The following is a 20036-nucleotide window of genomic DNA, read 5'->3' on the forward strand; positions in this document are numbered from 1 at the left end:
GGTTCATCTGAACCTCAAGTCGACCTGGAGCCTGGGGAGGCCTTTTAGGACCAAGGGAAGCCATCGTTTCCACAGTCGGAGGCTAATTCCTGTCCTCCTAGTTCCCAGTGGCAGTCTCCCTCCCCCCCAGCCTCTGTCGCCCCAACGTTTCCAGACACTCGCCCCGGGCCACCCGCCAGCCGCTATCACTGACGAGGGCACGGCTGGCCTAGGGCAAAGTTGGCGGCCACCTTCGCGCACTGCTGCTCCCTTTCCTCCTCCTCTTCCTCCCCCCCCCACCCACCCCCCAGGGCCCGCGGCAGCCTCCTCCTTCTTGCAAGTAGCCAGGCTCGGTGAACCCAATAGAGCGGAGCGGCGCTCCGGGTCACCCCTTGCTCAGCCCGCGCTCTTTCTGCTCCCAGGGGCCAAGAGGACCCAGCTCGGCTAGGGCGGCGCCGCTGCCCCGCGCTTGGCGCTGGGGAACCGTGTGCGCGGGGCAGCCCGGGGCGCTGGCTGCGATCCAGGGAAGGGGAGCGGCGGGGGAAGCAGCGCGCAGGGGAGGGCAGAGGCGGAGAGCCACGAGCCCAGGGGCAGAGGCGGGCTCCGCACCGCACCGCGCCCGGCACGCTCGCTGGCTCCTGAGACGCGCGGGCGGACGCCTGGGCGCACCAGCCGGGTCACCTTGTCCCGGAGGTAAGTGCGGAGCGGCGGAGCGGCGCGGGAAGACCGGGAGCTGCGGGAGTAGGCGGCGGCGGCGAGCGGGCGGGCGGCGGGCGCGGGAGGATGCCCTGGTGCAGGCGGGCGTCCTGCTCCGCTTCGCAGCTCGCAGACCGGGCGACGGTGTGCCGGCCGCGGTAAGTCCCGTTGGGTCTCCGCGGCCGGACCGGGGAGACTCAGTGTCGCCCGGTGAGAGGGGAGATGGCGCCTGGCGGGGAAGATGCGGAGGACAGGAACCAGTACTATCAGCCAGGGCTGCACTTTGGCGCCTGGCCACCTTGGGTATCCAGGCGGTGTGAAGGGGCTGCTGTGCGACGTCGGTTAGAGCTAGAGAGTCTGTGTCCTGAGTACAACGAAGCCGGGCTGCTCGAGGCCAGGCCGGGGTATGGGAACACCAACCTAGGTGATTCTGACCAATCCCTGGAGCGACCTAGCTGAGTCCAACAAGGGCTGATGAGCAAGGCACTGAGGTCTACATGGGACAGAGAAAGAAAGGACCAAATGAAAGGAAAGATAGAAATCAGGAGGACCTTGATGAGGTGGGGGGGGGGCACAATAGGCTACCTGGACGGGGGACAGGACTTCTAGGGCCCCTTAGCTCCGACAAGGAAGAAACCGGGTTTTATGAGCTGTCCGGCCGCTGGCAAGCAGGACAGTCTGCATCCTCGAAGCCGCCAGTCCTAGTGCCTAGATGGGGGCAAGCAGATGCGCTAACGGGGTTCAGATTCCAATTTTGTTGTCCCCAGGCGTGATTTCTACACTTCATTCGCGCTCTCCCTCTACTCATGGAGTTGGACACTTTCCTCTAGAAAGGGCTTTGGGTATTTGCCTGTGCTGAGGACCCTACCCTCAGTGTGGGAGTCTTCAGTTGAGCTTTGTGAGGCAGCGGGAGGCGGGGGGGGCGGTCGCTTAGCTTTAGTAAAGGAAAACAGGAAGAGATCTTCTGGTAGCTCTTATTTTCTGTGGGGTCTTCTGGCAGCAGAAGCTCAGGCACAGGGCACCGCCTCAGACTTACGGTGCGCACCACGCTCTTGCGGTGTTAGATGTAGTGGTGGCGCCTCTGCGCTGCGGGCAAGAACTGTGCCTGTGCCTTTCATAGCCTCGCCAGGCTTTTGGTGCAGCAAGCAGTGGTCCCTCGGATTGGGGCCATATCGAGGGGGTCTTTGTTGTTTGTTTAGAATCAGGCAGTGGGACATGCGTCTGTGAGACCCTCTTCACTAGACCAGCGACTCTGCTCAGAATCCTAACCCAGAGGAGGCGAGCTGCGCAGACCTGCAGCTTGAGCCGGGTAACAGTCTCCTAACATTACCTCAGAGCCAGCCAACTTTTCTTTGTCAAAGCATCATTGCTGGAACAGCGGGGGACTGCGGGGGGGGGGAGGCTTGCAGAGAAGTGGTTTCAAAGAGGAAAACTAAGGTCGCCAAAGTAGCGTCAGCAGGCTGGTGTCAGTTTGGAGGAGGGGAATAAGAAGCTGAGCGGAATTTTCAGGGGAGTTGCTTGTACCTTTGACCATCCTTCGGAAGTTACAGACCACAGGTGCAGGGCCTGTGGATGTGTGAGGAAACACCTCTCTTTTTTGCTGCCTTTCCTCATGCCTTTAAGCACTTTGGTCCTTTGCCAGGGTGGACTTGGCTCTGTGAGTAATCAGGTACCCTTCTTCTCACCCTGCTCCCACTGCCTGCCTGTGCAGAGGACTCAGAAATTAACTGCCCCTTTTCAGTAAGGGAGAGTACTGAGGTGTGAGGGCAGAGGAACTGGGGAAGCATTTCAAACTTTTCTAATGCAGAAATTTCCAGTGGTATAGAAACGTAAAGAGACAGCCCTGGCCTCTCCTTGTTTGTCAGAGTATTGGAGGCCTTGCTTGAATAAAGACTTCAAAACCCATCACCCAAAAGATAGGGGTTTGAGGGGAGGGATATGCTAATCAGCTTGATTCAATTATTCCACATCATACAGCTAGATCATAGCATCACTTTGTGTACTGTAAACTTATACAATTATGAACGTATACACAGTAGCCAATAAAGCAAATTTATGGCTTAAAAATAATAAATTACATTGTTTTATCACATTTATTTTTTAAATAACCTAGCTAAGTAATATGCTTACCTATGGAGTTTTCATACATGCTTCATTTTGGTTTGAACCTTAAGAAGGAAAAAAGACATTCATAGATGACTTCATCTGTCTGCACATGGTCCTGTCTCTGAGGTTGATGGCAGTTCATTGCAGGTTGGCCTGGCCATCAGAAATAACTGTCCTGTGTTTTGTTTCTGTGCTGGATTGGATCCCAGGGCCTCACTGCAAATGCTAAGCCTGGCTGTATCACTGAGTTACATTTTTAGCTCCAAAATATGCCTGTTACTATTGACCCCAGTAGAGCACAGATGACAGTCAAATGCAAGGGAAGGTATCCTCTCCCATTTATATCTTAGGGGTGAAAAAGACAGCCTGCTATTCTTCCTGGAGGAACAGGAGGAGACATTGCAACAGGAAAGACAAATCCAGCTACTGGGTTAAAAAGGCTCTTTACATTTTCTATACCTATCTGGGGGCATGAAGATTTTAGTTGACCAGTTGCTGCAACAACAAAAATTGAAAAAATGATAAAAACCATTCAGTTCATACATCATAAGCAATTTCTTCTACATTTAGCACTGACATGCAAGGGCTGCAATCCACTTAACTTGTCCTTCATGTTAGCCTCCTTGAGTGAGTCTTATTTACTAGGAGACATTTGCTTATGTAAGGTTTCTCTCGGAGACACCCTCTCTGCTATTGCTATCAGAAGGCTCATTGAGAATGCTGCATATTCCAGGGGTTCATCAGAGAGCCTTGTGTGGGCATTCCTGTCACACTTACTGGACCCTCAAAAGAGGTGCCTTGACAGTGTGATTTTCATACTCTAGAGAGGTACCACACATACCAGAGAAGGCCAGGAGGGCTTGCAGAAGGAATACCTTCCCCTGCAGAGCCCCTCCGTACACCTCTGTATATTCTTTGGGTTAAAAGTCATTTCTAAAACTTTCAATGGCATTATTGGAGTTGGGTAGACTTTGGGATGCCTTTGTGAAGAGCACTGTATAAAGGGGTCCTTGATTAGCCTTTTGCTAAATCAACAATTGTCATGTAGGTGAGCACTTTCACCATGTCCTCCCAGACAAAACCACGATATTGTTGTTTAATGCCAGTACAGGCCTCTTTCTCACATTGCCCCTTTCAGGTTTCCCCTGCCTTTTGGAGAATGTAGATCCCCAGGGATAGCAAGGACCAGCACAGTATTGCAGCCTGCGGTTTGAACAATACCAAATTTTAGAAACACTGTGAGATGGCAGCACGAGGTGTCTGTTTGTCAGTGTCAGTTGGCAGGAGTAATGGGTTCCACTGGAATGTTATATGGGGCTGTTTGGCAGAAATGTGCTCATGTGAGAAGTTTTGAGGGCCATAGCTTGTGACCTAGTTTGAAGCTCAATGCCAGAAGGGTGGAAATATTCATAACACTGAAGGCAGGCCAGTCTCTCACCCATGACACCAGAACTAGAGTAAGGAAGATCAGCAGGTGATTTCAGACGTGAATTTTTAATATTCTCTGTGCAAGACTTGCATGTTTCAAATTATCGCTGGGAGTGTGTAAGCCTGATTTGAGAGAGGTTGTGAGCACTTGGGTGCTACTCTACGGCCCGGTTTCCTGGCCATCATCTCTTACATACACATGGTGTGCTGGGGGCAAAGGGAAGAATGAGTCTTTCGTCTCCTGCTTGTCAGTCTGTTCCCGAAGAAATTTCAGGAGCACCTGTGAAAAGGTTGGTGTTTCAAACTCTGGGCTTTACCACTGAGCTTTGTACAATCTGGAAATCTCTTAACTTCTCTGAGATTCTACTGCTTTCCAGTCACATGCTTCTCAGGACTTTGGAAAGCAAATGTTTATGACAGTCACTGTTTGCTAAAGGAAGGCAGTTCTGGGTGAAGGATGCCTCTGAGCCTTACTTAACCAGTGTCCTATTGCTGTGAAGAGACACCACCACCATGGCAACTCTTAGTAAGGAAAGCGTTTTATTGGCACTTTCTTACAGTTTCAGAGGTCCATTATCGGCATGGCCGGAAGCATGGCTGCACTCAGACAGTCTTGGTGCTGGAGGAGCTGAGAGTTCTGCATCTAGACCCACAGGCAACAGGAAGGAGCAGTGAGAAATTGGGCCTGGCTCTGACTTCTGAAACCTCAAAGACACCCCCAGTGACATACTTCCTCCAACAAAGCCACACCTATTAATCCATTCAAACAGTGTCACCGCCACTCCCTAAGCATTCAAATACATGAGCCTTATTCAAACCACAAGTCTTAACTGCCCTTTTCATTGGCCATGCTTGCAGTCACTGGCTAGATGAGAAAACAGAATGGGCCTGCCTTTCCAGTATCTGAATTCTGTAATTGCTGGTGACAGGAGTCACAGGAGGACAGTGTGTTCACACGTCCTGAGGGCAGACCAGCTCTCCCCCAGGAATATGTGTGAGATAGTCAGCAGTCCTGTCTGCTAAGGATTTTCAGGGAATGTGGCGGACAGCCATGTGAGCAATAGTGTTTGAATATAGCTAACATAACTGAAAGTGGATTCCTATCACATTGTAAAACTTTCCCAATTCATTGCATAAAATTCACTGCCTAAAGCATCACAAGTCAGATTACCAACAAAAACCAGCCACCGCGTGAGACACATGATGATTTAAGCTGCGTGTGTCACAAAGTCTAGATCATTTTAAGTCTCCAGTGACAAAGAATCTATTAAATAGATTACCCATAATAAAGTAAAATACAACAATAGAGAAAAACAGTGAGAAAGCATTGGGATTGGAAGAACAGTTAGAACCAAATAACCATTAATAGAAATGGAAAATCTCTCTCTCTGTCTCTCTGTCTCTCTCTGTCTCTCTGTCTCTCTGTCTCTCTATCTCTCTGTCTCTCTGTCTCTCTGTCTCTCTGTCTCTGTCTGTCTGTCTGTCTGTCTGTCTGTCTGTCTGTCTGTCTGTCTGTCTCTCTCTCTCTCTCTCTCTCTCCCTCTAACACACACACAAGCCAGATCCATAAACTCTTATACTCCCACTTATCCAGGAGGCTGAAGCAGGGGGTTTATAAGTTCAAGGCCTACCTACCTAGGCTACAAGATCCCATCACAAATGAAAAAAGGAATTAAACATGTACTAGGGATATAGCTCAGTGGTAAAGTGCTTGTCTAGAGTGTACAAAGCCCTAGGTTCAAACCCCAGTGCCAAAAAATGAGCAAACATTGCTTCAGAAAGCACAGAGACAACTTTGGAACCTTACTTACATAAAAATAACATGTAGAGACCAGATAGTATTACTACAGAGACAAGCATTTTGCTGCTGAAGTTCAAGAGTGTGTGGGTGTGTATCTATAAATGCCTTCATTGACTCTTTTTTAATCTTTATTTTATTGCATTGGTGTGAAGATGTCAGATCCCCTAACTGGAGTTACAAACAGTTGTGAGCTACCATGTGGGTGATGGGACTTGAACCCAGGTCCTAACCACTGAGCGATCTTTCCACACACCCCACTTCAATTATGTTTACTGTGAATATTTTTGTTGGCTTTTAGTTCCTAGCTGAGTTTCAGTTATATTATAGAGCATTTGGGGGATGTGGCTCAGAGAGAGGAAACTTAGATTGAGCCTAAGATCCATTTTTTAAAAAGGACTTGCTGTTGAAAATCTTATTTTGAACAATTATGATGTCTCATTTGAATGTATCATTTGGTAAAAGGGCTGCCATTCAGGTGTGTCTCTGTCTGTTCCTTCCTTACCTTTTTCCTTGGACCAAAAATATTTAAATCTAAAACGCAAACATGTTTCAGACTCTTAGGGCCACTAAGGTTGCTTTCCATTGCCTCAACTTTAAACACACTTCAGAAAGCAGAATGCAGTGTTCTCACCTCCAACACATTTGGGATTCAGCCTTCTTTCTCCCTTAGGAAATTAAAACAGTGGATGTTATATAAACCCATTCTTCCATGGTGGGTATAATATGCATTTAAATGAATTTTTATGAACTTGGTCCTTGATGACTCTGAGCTGGAACAGGTTTGAAATAAGTGGGTTTATGTACCACAATCCACTCTGGGATAGAATTGGGACCATGGTGAGGCAAACTCAAGACTGATTTTTTAGTAGATTTCTAGGATACCCAACTCATCCTGTGAGAGACTGGCACCAGCCCCACACTTAATGACTTGCAGAGTCTAAAAATGTATCTAGTAAGATACAGGCATTTCTACACCCACCTTCACCTCCAAAAATCTCAGTTTCAGCCTGTCTCCCATATGTTTTCTACATAGAGACCCTGTTTCTACCAGCTGAACACACTGTGGGATACTGGTGCAGGGCCTCAGAGTGGTGAGAAGAGGTGAGAACTTCCCAGAAGAACAGTAACTGTGTGTGGTGTCTGAGGTGGATACAGCAGGGGCTGGTGGGAACTAGCAGTTCAGACATTCCTAGATAGACTTCAGAACTGTTTGTCTGCTCTACGTGACCCAGAAAAGCTCCCTGAATTCAACGTGACTGCAAAGAGATCTATAGGCTATCCCCCACCTAGACCCCAGCCTTGATATGCCTGTATCTGATCCACTTCTCTGTTCCCCTTCCTCCCATCTCCCCTACACAGAACTGGCTGCTTGATGTGAAAACTACCCCCCTCCCCATTCAACTCCCAGGGCTTGGGTTCAGCTATTTCAGTGCTTTGACATAATATGATTCTCTAAATTCCCTGACAGAGATAGAATTTTGTTTGAAGTTTAAGTACAGGGAAATGATCAGGTTTATTATTTCCTCCCTCTCTCCCTTTCATTTGCATCCTGACCCCGCCTCTGGTATGTATGTGCTTGTGTATGTGGGAAGATGGGAGTGTGTCTATGCGGATGTGTCTCTGACAGCACGGGTTACTGCCACCAAGGGACTCAGAACCACCACATGCTGAGGCCCTAGTCACCTTCTTTGAGCCCCTTGTCCAGGTCCTGCTGTGTAATACTCATTGGCACCATTGCTAATCTGATTGCTCCTACTGAATATGAAAAAGAGCCCCAGATGTGTTTTATAGTACTGCAGTTTATTCTAGATCCATAGGGAGAAAACGTGCTTGTTGACTCAGAACACGTAGAACTCTGCAGTTCCCTTTCTTGTTGCAGATTTTTCAAGTACCTTTCTGAGAACTGCATGCTTCAGGACCCTGGGTCACTGAGTGTCTCTCCATTCCGTGTTTCAAGAACTGCCCTCTTTGATGAGCATCACCTACCAACGGCCGGGACCCAGGAAATGTTGGTGCAGACATGATGGCAGCACTGTGACCTCTCTCCATCTGTGCTTGCCCATGACCCAACCTCCAGCACTCTCTTCTTTGTTAGAGCAGGAGTGTTTTTAAGTGTTCAGGTTTTCTGTGACCTCAAGACTGCATTTGGGAAAGCTGAAATTTTGATACTTGCTTCCCACGTTATTGGTTGGCCATTTTTGCTCCCTTCACTGGGAGTCTCCTTTTCAATCCACTGACCCTTTTCCCTAGCCCCAGCCCCAGTCCCAGCAGAATTTTGCACTCTGTCTCCTGCCTCCAGGTCAGATTCCACAGCCTTACCCAAGTACACTGAGGCCCAGAAGAGCCAGACACATAGACAGCTGGAATATTTGGTAAAAGCTGTAGTCTGACCCAGGACACCCCTGCCTCTCTTTGTCCTGTTCTCTAGCTATTGCAGTGACCTGCAGAGGCTTGCCTGACTAGGAATAACACGCTGCAACCAATTGAAGACCCATCTCTCCCAGGGTTGGATAGAAAGATTGCCTGACAGGTGGGCTCATAGTATTCCAGTATCTGACATGTCCACTCCTCCAGCATCAGGACCAAGGAATGACGAACAGATTAAGGGTAATCAGCTTATTTCTTAGCTGGTGTTATACACCTCTTCTTAGCTTTCAGGGTCCCTCTGTTGCCTTGGATACTCAAATGTACAATGTAGATTCTTCCATCTACCCCGAGGCCCTTCCTACTGTACCACCCTGCTAGGAAGCTGTCTCCAGCCCTGGGCCCTATAGCCTTGGGATTCTCTGTTGCCATTGCGCAATGAAAGGATAGCCTCAATTCTGACAGACTCTTCAAACTGAGGACGGATGTTCTTGGGATTCTGTTGCCCCCAGGGAGAAATCTGTCCCACCTCTTTAGACATTGCCCTCCATCTGAGATATATGTTTGTCTGCTGAGTGAGGGTCGCGGCAGCCGTGTGTTCATGAATGTGACTGAATGGACTTGGGAACTGGCAATGTCAAGGGAGTGAAATGGAAATAAGCGTAGTGGAGCCGATGCACAGGTGAATGGTGCCCTGACGGGGACATGGGGAGCCTTGATCAGGTGCATACCAAGTGTCTACTTCTTTCTCAGCCCCACTGTGTCCTGGCAATTATGTAGGTTACCCAGGTGGCGTAGTGCTAGGTTAGGAAGAACCATGGGCCCTGAGAAACGTTAGCGCCTCCTTAAAAACTGGGCCTGTGAGAGGAACAGAATCCTGAAGGAACTAAATGGAGAGCTGAGTGCTGGCTAACAATGGGCCTCAGTCACTGTCACTTCCAGACTCCAGGTGTTTGTGACCTCATTTTCTAAACTTTCTGGCCCCGTGGTTTGTTTCTGGGTTGGAGTAGAAATACTGGTCTTTTTGTTCAACTCCTCACTTCAGAGATGGATGGCTGTCTCAGAAGGCATATGGGTGACTTCTGATTTCTGGGTGAGCTAATGGAATTAGGAAATACGGGCATTCTTGTGTGGCCAGACCAAAGCTTGCATGACTTATTTGCATCGTGTTATGAGTGTTGCCACAGGAAAACTAACAGTAGCTTCAGTTCTTAGGTCCTTATTGCTAGTGATGTCTCTCCATGACCAGCATCAAGGAAGGGAACAGGAGAGTGAAGAAAGGGAAGGGGAGATGTGGAGTGTGTCTATGAATGCATTTGATTCTCTTGGTATACTCTGGAAATGCCCCGTTTTACACTTTGCTGCTTGGCTTGACCAAGAGAGCCAGAGGGTGCTAACCTGCTGTCCAGCCTTATGTTGCCAGAGAGGGGCACTGCTGCAGAGACCCATCTTTAGAGCATGCTTGCTTTTGTGCCTGTCTCTAAAGGCCATGTTATCTTACCCTGCTGTGCTTGGCTGCTCAGGCCTCTTGATGTTTCTGGAACCTACAGTACCTGCTAGAACAGTCGCACACAGCCTGTGCTAAAGGCGGAAGGATGGAGACTCTTCTATCACATGGTAGATACTCTCCATTTGCAGTACTCGATCCTAAGTGGAGCTTAGACACGCCTAGGTTATTTATCTGTGCAGTTCAGATTGCTTCCATGAGACACAATGCCTACAGCAACTCCAAGTGAGACGTGGGGACATAGGCTAGGCGTGACTCAGGCACTTAGGAGTCCAGGAGAGCAGAAATCACCTGCAGATCATCCAGGCAGCCAAGGGAAAGTGCTATTTGCCTTCAATGCCAGAGGCCCCAGAAGAACAACAACCTAAACTAAACAGAACAGGGGGTCTACCCTTGTTCTTGTCTTGCTCTTGGCATTAATCTTTTCCCAGAAGATGAAAAATTTTTTCCTCTGCAGATACTGCTCAGAAACACTGGTTTTCCTGGAACTGGCATTCAGAGACTTAGGCATTTCAGAAATACATTTTAGTGAGTTGGACTCTGTCCAGTGGTCTTTAGGCCAGTACATTTGTGGGGGGAAATCTGGCATGAGCCAGACTGTATCTGAAGGGGCAAATCAAGTCACCTCTGTCCCTATAGGGGCTATCGTAGTCCAGGAGAGGATCTTGGGATGCCACTGGTGATGCAAATGTCCCTATAGGGGCTATCATAGTCCAGGAGAGGATCTTGGGATGCCACTGGTGATGCACATGTCTCTCCCTCTGTGTCTTCCCCACTCCTGCCCTTCTTGCATGTTGCAGAGCAGTTGGGATGAGAGAGCTGTGGGAGCTATTTTATATCACTATGATCAAGTGATTGGCAGAAACAATGTGAGTGAGGATTTATTTTGATTTGCTGTCTCAGAGTTTTCATTCCATGGGCTTTGACTCCATTTATTCTGAGTCCATGATAAGGAAGAGTTTCATGTTGCTGTGTCCCGCTTTTTCCATAACATCCTAAAGTAGGTCCCTGACTGGAGGCAAGGTTGAACATATTATCCTGTGGTATTCTTTCATATTCAAATTATGACTGGAACTCCTAACCAAGCTGTCCAGTGGCATCACTGCTGGTTGTGGATTTTATATTTTCCTCAGCTTACAGTGGTATTCTGCCCTGGGAGAGCAATCCCATGATGAAATACGGTAAGTTTAAACTTCACTGAACACAACTGTATGTTACATTGCTGTTGCTGTGATAAAACACCATGACCAGAAGCAAGTTATAGGACGATGAGTTTATTTGGGTTTGTGGCTCCAGAGGAATGAATCAATAGTGGTGGGGAGGCATGATATCAAGTGGTGGTCACGATAGCAAAAGTGGGGACCTGAGCACTGGCATCTTCAGTTGCAAGCATGAAGCTGAGAAAGGGAACTAGAAATAGAATAAGGCTACATAATCGCAAAGCCTACCCCAGTGATGTACTCCCTCCAGAAGGCTGCACCACCTAAACCTCCCCAAACAGTGCCACCAAAAGAGGAGCAGATGCTTAAAGACCTGAGCCTATGAGGACTATTCTTACTCAAACCACCCCAGCAGCCAACCTGCTGAGCATCCAAATGGCTTAGCAACACACAGGCTGCATTCTCACTTGTTTTCCCTTGGTGCTGCAGGACTCTCAGTGGCTGAATCTCTCTGCCCTGGACAGCCAGGTGAAAAAGAAGCAGACACAAGAGCACCAGACGGGATAAGAAACGAATTCAAAATTCAGAATGTATTTGTTGCTGAATACTTATCACTTTGCATCATGATGGAATTGGGAAATCCTAAACAGAGCCTTCATAAGCCATCGATCACTTGCAGATGCAGCTGGGTGCCAGCTGATTTTTCTCTTCTAAGACAGTGCTCAAGGCTCAGCCGTCAGCTCACTGTGTGGAATGTTCCTCAGTGGGCACATTCTCTGCAGGCTCCCTGCCATCCTTCAGCCCTCCTCCCTACCTCCTCTGTGAGAGATACTCAGAAATGTGGTAGCCACTCCAAGAAGCTTCATTTCTCTCTCTTTCTAGGCTTAGCTGCTCGTCCTACCTGCCTAGCCACTCCTTCTCATTGGATATATCTGGACTTGTTTCTGACCACCCTACCACAGTAGCTTCCGGCAGCTTTTCTTCCTGCCATCTGCCTGTGAGGATTGTCCAGGAATAAGGTGGCCATATTCACATCTGCCTCTGGTTCTCTTACCAGCCTTCCTGGGCATCTCCATTCTAGCCATACAGGACAGACCATTTAGAGCAGATATGAAACTGTTGAAAGAGTAGCTGTAGCCCCCTCCCCCTAGTCTCATCACCACTTCCCCCTAGTCCCAGAACATGGGGTTCCTCCTACCCTGCCACGCACTTGTACATACATGTATCAGTGTATGTGTGCATACATGTCATATGCCCACCTCCATCTCCAGCTTCATTTAGCTTCTCCTCACTAACTTCATTCAGAGCTCAACTTGGCTATCATTTTATCCCAGTGGTATCCTCCTCTCAAGTTTAGCATCTTCACTTCTGGGTATCTCTGGTACCTGGGCCTACCTCAACCCTGCTATGGCATTAGCAGAACCATCAAAGATGAGATATGGAGAATTGACTTTGGAAAAATGCGTTTGAGATCCATAGGGCATAAGCTATGTAGATTTCCTCTTGGAGTAAGAGAACAGGAACCTTCCATGGTGATTGATAGGGTGGAGGCTGTTTAATCAGAATGTCAGTGTTCATTGCCTTTTAAGCTTGATGGTGTGAGTCACAAATTCATGAAAAAATAATGAGGCTGCAATGCTAATCGTTTCTTTAAGTGAAGAATTGTCCTACCAGATAATAAAATCAAGTGGTAAAATTACATTAACTGACCTCACATCCAAGCAAGTTTTAACAAGGATGTGGAGAAAGTGGATCCACACATGTTGTCAGATTGTAAAGTCGGCAGCCACTGTGGAAAAGAAAATGGAGGCACCAAGGGAGATTAAACAGCATTACCCTGTGATCCAGCCATCCTACTTCAGGCTATGCATCCAAGAAAACTGAGATCAGAGCCTTGAGATATTTCATGCCCATGCTCATAGTCACATTCTTTGCAACAACTAAAACATGGAAGCCATCAACAGATGAGTGAATAAGTAAAGTGTGGTGTGCATACAATGGAGTATTATTCAGCCTCTAAGACGAAGGGAATTCTAACATTTGTTGCAGCCTGGATGACCACTGTGGACTTAAGTAAAATAAACCAGTCACAAAAGACCCATACCAGTGGTCAACCTCATGGAACCTGGAAGTAGGGTGTTGGTTGCTAGGAACTGGTGGGAGAGAAGACAGCGTGTTAGTGTTTGTTAGTTATGGAGTTTCAGAATACAAAATGAAAAGGTTTCAGAGATCTGTTACAGGCTAACATGGTTGCACATAATACTGTAAAAAATGGTTAAGAGGGGGAAATTTGATGGTAGTATGCTTTTTGCCCTAATAAAAATGTAAACTACATTTGAAACTCTTAGAACTTAGTTACAGGATGTGCTTAGTATCTACTGCTGTCTGACAAACTTGCCCCAACTCCATACTAATGGCTCATTGGTTTAGTATTTGAACAGAGGCCCACAGAGTCTGCCATTTGTTGCTTCTCAGATGTCTGGGATTGGATGTGTTCTCCCCCCAGAACTGCATCAAGGCCCTATACGTCTCATCTCTGAGCTTGCATTCAGCACAGTAGCTTGAATCCATTGATTTCCTTGAGCTAACATTGATGATGTGTGAGCAGGAGAGGAACAGCCTGCCATGATTGTCTCCATTTCATATAATGTCAGCTCCATTCTGCTCTCTGGTCAGTAGCAAGACTCTAAGCCAGTCTAGACTCAATAAGAGGCAAACTATCATAAAAAGCAGGACAGATAAAGTACCCTAAAATATATTCCTGGGAGCCCAGCAGAGCATACCAGGGCCACAGATTGTATAAATGTGTGATAAGAAATACTGTTCACCTTCAGAAATATGATTGGACACAAATGCTAAACAGGAAATGAGCCATTATTCCATATGGAAATGAAAACAGAAGCCTTTCTCATCAGAGGATTTACCTAGGTCCATTTGAAAAGTTGTATTAATTTCCTTAGTCTTATTTGTTCTCCAGTGTTGGTAAACATTGTCAGTGTGTTCAACTGTTCTTAAAGCTCTGTCTAGAGTGATGCTGCATTTGAGTTCATAAGTCAGGACCTGGGACAGAGATGAATGGCACCAATTTTTACATGCTGTATGGACACATTAATCATGTGAAAGGGAGTTTTGGTGCTGGAATTCTTCAATTTCATCACTTCCAAATTCTTTTAGTGAAACGATAGATTAGAAAGATGGGGGAAAAATTGGAAATGTCAGGTCATCATTGGTCTGGTGACTTCTCCAGACTTATACAAGAATCGCTGTCAATGCCAATTTTGATCTACCATGTCTGGTTTGTTTTTCCTTTTTCTCTTTTCTTCCTACACTGCAAAGTCTCCCTCAAAGAATGAAAATTTGAAGCATTCAGATATGCCACAGGTTAGGAATAGTAGAGCAAGAAATTACAGAAAACTGTGAATTCTCATTATACTGTTCAGGAGCTGAACAATCAAGTTTCTTTATCCTACTACATCAGAACCTGGAGGCAGAAGGGTTGACTTGGCGCCTAGTGGAGTCAGGACCGTATCTCTTTGGTCTCTCGGCCTTTCCATCATGGCTTCTATGTGGCTGCTTCTAATCAGATAGCACCGATGAGGTCACAAAAGATAGAGAAGGTGACAGAACCTCCCAGTAGACTCCTTAGGTAGATCCATGGCCACTGTTGGTTATGAGAAAGTGTGGAATGAGCATGAGGATTTAACTGCCTCCTGCGAAAGGTGGGCAAGGTGAAGGATTGAAATTGAACAGTGATTGCTGCATTCAGCCCATGCTGCCACCCCCCACACTTCCTATGCCCACCCCCTGCGCCCCCCCTACCCCAGCACACAGCCTGGGGCAGAGGTTTCAGGCAAAGATGGATGTGCTTGTAAACTCAGAGAGGAACCAACAGTGACCAAGTGACAGGCTTGGTCAGAACATCAGGCAGACAGATCTAGAGGGGAAGCCCTCTCTGTACTTTGGGCAGTGCAGCTGGTGAGCACGTGGACTGAATTTCACTTTGACCAGTTCCTGGACCACATCTTGAGAGTACACAGGTCCAGAATGGCTCTCATATTTTGCTGCCTGTTAGACACATTTAGGATTATTTAAAACCTGGTTCATCTTCTGCTACAGTTTGGAAATGCTTTAAGTGTCTCATCGCTTTCTGAGCTGGAAGCTTCATCCCTGGTATGGTGGTTGAGGTGATGGAACTTTGGGATCCAATGGGAGCTTGTAAGCTTCTAGGGATGCTATTATTCTAAAACGGATTAATGTTGTCTTTGCAGAGTGAATTGGGTCTCAGGAAAATGAATTAGTTCCCAAAGGAATGGGTTCTTATAAAGAATATTCCTGGTTCCCCAGAGCCTCTTGTTCATTATGTGATTAGCTTACTCTTACATTGACTTCCAGTGTAACATCAGCACCCCCACACTACCTGAGCAGATTCCAGTGCCATGCTCTTGGATCTCCAAACTGGGAGCTAATTAGACATTTTTTGTGTGTATGTGTGAAGTATTAACCTCAAGTATTCTGTTATAGCAACAGGAAAGAGGCGATGACACCAGAGAATACTAAAAATACTGTAGGCTAAATTGGGGCAATCCTGAAAGATCAGTCAGCATCAGTGTTGACTACTGCAGCATTCGGGAGGCAGCATCTTCAGACTTGTGCCTATGCCAGGCACCTGGGCTCTGCAGACCTGCAGGTTGCACATTAACCTGTCTGGATTGGAGCCTGATAGTCTGTGTTTCTAACAGGTGCCAGGTGCCAGGTGCTGTTGCCTTGCAGGCCACACTTTAGCAGCCAGGTCCTGATGGGCTGAGGTGAGGGGAGGGAACTGGAGGGTAGGCAGTATACTGGGAATATATTGTCAAGGGAGGTAGAAACCGTTTCGGCTTGTTGTGTTCCACGTCTGTTTTTACTTGATGGAAAGAAGCTCACATAATCTGGATTAGGAGTCAAGGAGTATAATGCATTTGAGGTCATCTTATGTAACACTACAACAGAAACACTTAGCATCCATTTCATTTGCACACTTGGAGAAGGGGAACACATGCAGAGTGAGGCATCTCTACTGTCACACATCTGGTTGGGAGGCAGGTTGTTGTAAGGAAGCTTGTGAGTGACAGGGGCGTCAATGCCAGGTCTCTCCCATCCAAGCCACAGTCTCCCCGAGTTCATTAATCTCTTGCTATTGCTTCTCTATTCCTGAACTGTAGATGAGTCCTGTGTTCTCAGAGAAGGGGAGGGAATACTTGCAAAGATATATGGTATATTCTTTAGCATACAGTAGAACCAGGTAAATAAATGAGTGAAAATTTGCAGCACACACCCACACATGTCCACATAATAATTTCTTGTCCCTTCTTCTGGAGGCTCTTGCTTCTGGTGATGGTGGGTGATTGTTTCCGAGGAAGACTTAAGTGACTCAGCTCCCTCCTCTGCACTGCCAATGACTTCCATTGAGAGTGACCTAACCTGGATCCCATGCCTGTATTTGATCAACACATCTTATTGGAAGAGGCAATGAATTGTTCCTGAACATGGTCTAGCTGACCATTCTCACTGCCAGACACATTAATGACACCACTGTGTGCCAGCCAGGCACAATAGAACCCTAAGTAACTGGAGGGATGAATCTAGGAGAGATTCCAAGAGCTCAGAAGTCCAGCATCACTCCTCCTACTAGGCCCAGCCTGTTAAAGACTCCCACTTCCAGTGTGGAAAGCCAATGGACCTTTGCAGAGGAAATAATGGACAGAATCACCTGTTTTCTTCAGAGTTATTACTCATGACTGAGGAATGTATAATCATTCAAGGCAAGTCCTCCCAGCTACAAGTTCCCTAGCCACTCTAGCTCCTGGTAACGCAGACCATTTACTAACAGCCTCCTGTACTCAGTCTTCTATTAGGTCGCATCGAGCATGTCTGGTTCTCCTACATAAAAGTAACGTTGTCTAAGCCACGAGAAACAACGCTTTTTGCACAGTGGCAGGAATCCAGGAGGTGGATGCAAACTTTGGGGTGTGCCTATGTGGGATTAAAACATTAATTATGATAACTCTGCTCTGCTAACCCCATTAATAATTGAAGCAAATAAAGCCTACCAGGCCTGGGGCTGAATAGTCACTTTGCAAATATGATTCTACCTAAGTGCTGTGACATCCTCAGAAAATGTAAGGAAGTGTTTGGACATTGCGATGGAAATCTTCTTTGCCACTGCCAAGACAATTGCTTTGGAAGAATTAAGCCAGCAAACCTCAATGAATCTGGATTAGTTTTTGTTCTGGCAATTAGCACACACTTGTAAATTGACTCTCAATCTTGCTAAAGATGAAACAAACTTGTTTACATGGTCGCAAGGACACAAATCTCAATTATCACACAATCTATCTACCCCCCCCCACATACACAGTACAGTTAAGTTTTTCTTGATTTAAGTTGATTTATTTAGCTAGATTTCCTTCTGATATTACATATCCTTTGAAAACAGCTCATTAAAATACATTGCTACTTGGGAGAGTGGCTCCTAAACCTTGCTTGGGGAACACAGTAGAGCTGGCCCTGAAGGTATAGGCGAGGGAGAACCAACCCTGAGCACTTGAAACCCTGAGAACTGGCTCCACAACCCCTTGCTCATCACTGCAAGGGGTAAACTAGCCAGGGAAATATTGGAGAGACCACCCTGTGGTAAAGATGGGAGAGCTGGGGCTGACCAACCCTGTAATTACCAGGGTCATGTGTTAACCCACCCCACCATCAACCCCATCTGTGATCTGCTGGAACACGGGGTGTTCATTCAGTTCTGTGGACCCAGGATGACAAGATCTCCATGATACAGGGAAAACAGGATGTCTAGGAAGAATCCCAGTGAGGGCCAGTGTCAATGGTGCAGTAGAGACTGGGGGGGGCCTGAACCAGACCAACTAGTCTTTGTGATAAATGCGTGCTTATAAAGATATATGGATAAAGGGGTTTACTGCAGCTTCAATAATGAGATTTTCCCCTTCTTCCTCCCCCCTCTTTTAATCTTAAATTTTATTTTGTTTTAATTTGGGGGTGGGGAGGCAGATGGATGGGATCAGGAAGAATGATGTGAAAGACACGATAGATAGATAGATAGATAGATAGATAGATAGATAGATAGTCAGATAGATAGATAGATAGATAGATAGATAGATAGATAGATAGATAGATGTCAGGTCCCAAAGAATCTCAGGACAAAGGGCTAACTGTGGTGCCTATTAATCTATCAAAGTGGATGTTAGACCCCCAACACATACACACATTCAGTGCTCTTGGCTCCTATCAGTTCTTCTCATCCCCTCTGCTTACCCTAAACCTCTAGCCCATGGACTTTGCTTCTCTTCCTCAGCTTCTGAATCCGGGACGACCCTTCATTTCTGCCATGCACTCTCTTGGCTCTCTTTGCCCTCTCCTCTCTTGATCCTCTCTTTCTATCTCCTTAGTTTCATCTCTTTTCATTTTTTTCACTACACCCTCCCACCATGGCTGAACCAGTTCAGTCTGATGGTCATGTTTAGTCTACTACTTTCTCTTCCTGCTCTGGATTCTTCCAGATGCATATGACTGGACTCTCCCTCATATCTAAACTGAATACTTTCTCCTTAGCCAAACCTTGGAGTGGTCATATCCTCATTTCATTCATGAGAGATTTTTAAAACATTCTTCCACAAGGACGTCACAAACAGGGCTGCTTTGACAGTCTATGATCACTTAGGAGCACTGGCTTTTATTGACAGGAGATGACTAACTAGGGCTCAGTCTTGGCAGTGACCTGTGCCAGACTAGGTCATATAACAGCAAAAACTGGAGTTTCATATTAATGCTAATAAAATCACAAGCAGAGTTAAGAGCAGGTGTCAGCAGGTAACCGCTATGCAGATGAGTGTCTCATCCCAGCAGTTAAATGTGTATTCTGAAGAGCATAGATGGGAGCTTTTCCCAGAGGCTTAGGTTTCTCATCCAACCAATGGATAAATTATTTGATGTGCCAAGTTTTACTCTGGATGCACAGTATTCAGAAGTTGTGACTCAGACAGTCTCAATGTGATAGTGTTATTTGTGTGAGTAGAGAGTTGTGTGAGTACTCAGAAGAAAGCTCACATGGAGGGTTGTTGGAGGGTTTGTGGAACAGTATACATTCAAGCTGGGAACAGATCATTTAAGGAAATAATTTTGTAGCAAAAATCCTGAAGACAAGAGTGATCTCACCTTGCAAAGACGTATATAGAGCATTAGTGTATAGATGCCCAAACCTTGGTATGGGACCCAAATGGAAATCCAGTTGGTATCTGGTGCAGGTGAAAGTTGGGCAGAGACGTGGTTGCCACTGGCTGGACATATACTTGGAGAATGACCAAGCAGTAACAGTCATAAGAGATGAGCTCAGAGCATCCACAAGAGGTTAGATTGTCTCCTAGGTCTCAGACACGCTGATAGGTGTGTGCTTCATTCTATGAATATTGAGAGGGTTTGGCAAGCTGTAGGCAGTGGGATGGTTGGCTTTTCTAAAGTGGTCATGTAAGAGAAGAGTGAGCATGAAAGTGTTGAAGGCAGGGGGAAGCAGAGATCAGGTTATGGGCAATAGATGTTCTTGTCCAGATGGTATGGGGAAGGACTGAAACAGAGTATTGACTGCAGATGCAGATGGGTTGGACCACTGTGACTCAGGATGACCACACTGTAGTCAAAGATTGCCTGTCTTACTTTTTTATTCAGCACTTTGTACCTAAGCTTCTATATAGTTGAATGAATAGAAAGTGTGATGGAGGAAGGCAGAATTCTGTACTGAACTTGTGTAAGAACTTTGTCCCAATGCTAATGTCAGCCAATCATGCTCAGAGGGTTGTCATTATTGGGTGCTAAATGAGACATGGAGGCACTATTGGCATCACAAGGCTCTTGAGGCCTCGGACTAGCCAACCTCACTCACATAGAGGAGGAACAGATTGGGTTCCATCATCATCTGAGCATACAATGTCTAAGCAGA

The 20036-nt window shown here is 46.6% G+C and overlaps 1 protein-coding gene across 2 annotated transcripts in view; it reads left to right on the forward strand.

Annotated features, from left to right (window-relative positions):
* The first annotated feature begins 536 nt into the window (after positions 1–536).
* Positions 537–20036, forward strand: part of Syndig1 (synapse differentiation inducing 1) — a 157231-nt gene continuing 137731 nt past the window's right edge. Inside the window, exon 1 of one of the 2 annotated variants that reach the window (XM_005072553.4) lies at positions 537–672. The gene's annotated coding sequence lies outside the window, so the exon portion shown is untranslated. Of the gene's footprint in view, positions 673–693; positions 834–20036 lie in introns of those variants that run through there. The other variant, XM_013115179.3, reaches the window with a different exon arrangement.

The sequence above is a fragment of the Mesocricetus auratus genome, unplaced genomic scaffold (genome assembly GCF_017639785.1).
Source record: "Mesocricetus auratus isolate SY011 unplaced genomic scaffold, BCM_Maur_2.0 Super-Scaffold_100004, whole genome shotgun sequence".
NCBI classification, from domain to species: domain Eukaryota; kingdom Metazoa; phylum Chordata; class Mammalia; order Rodentia; family Cricetidae; genus Mesocricetus; species Mesocricetus auratus.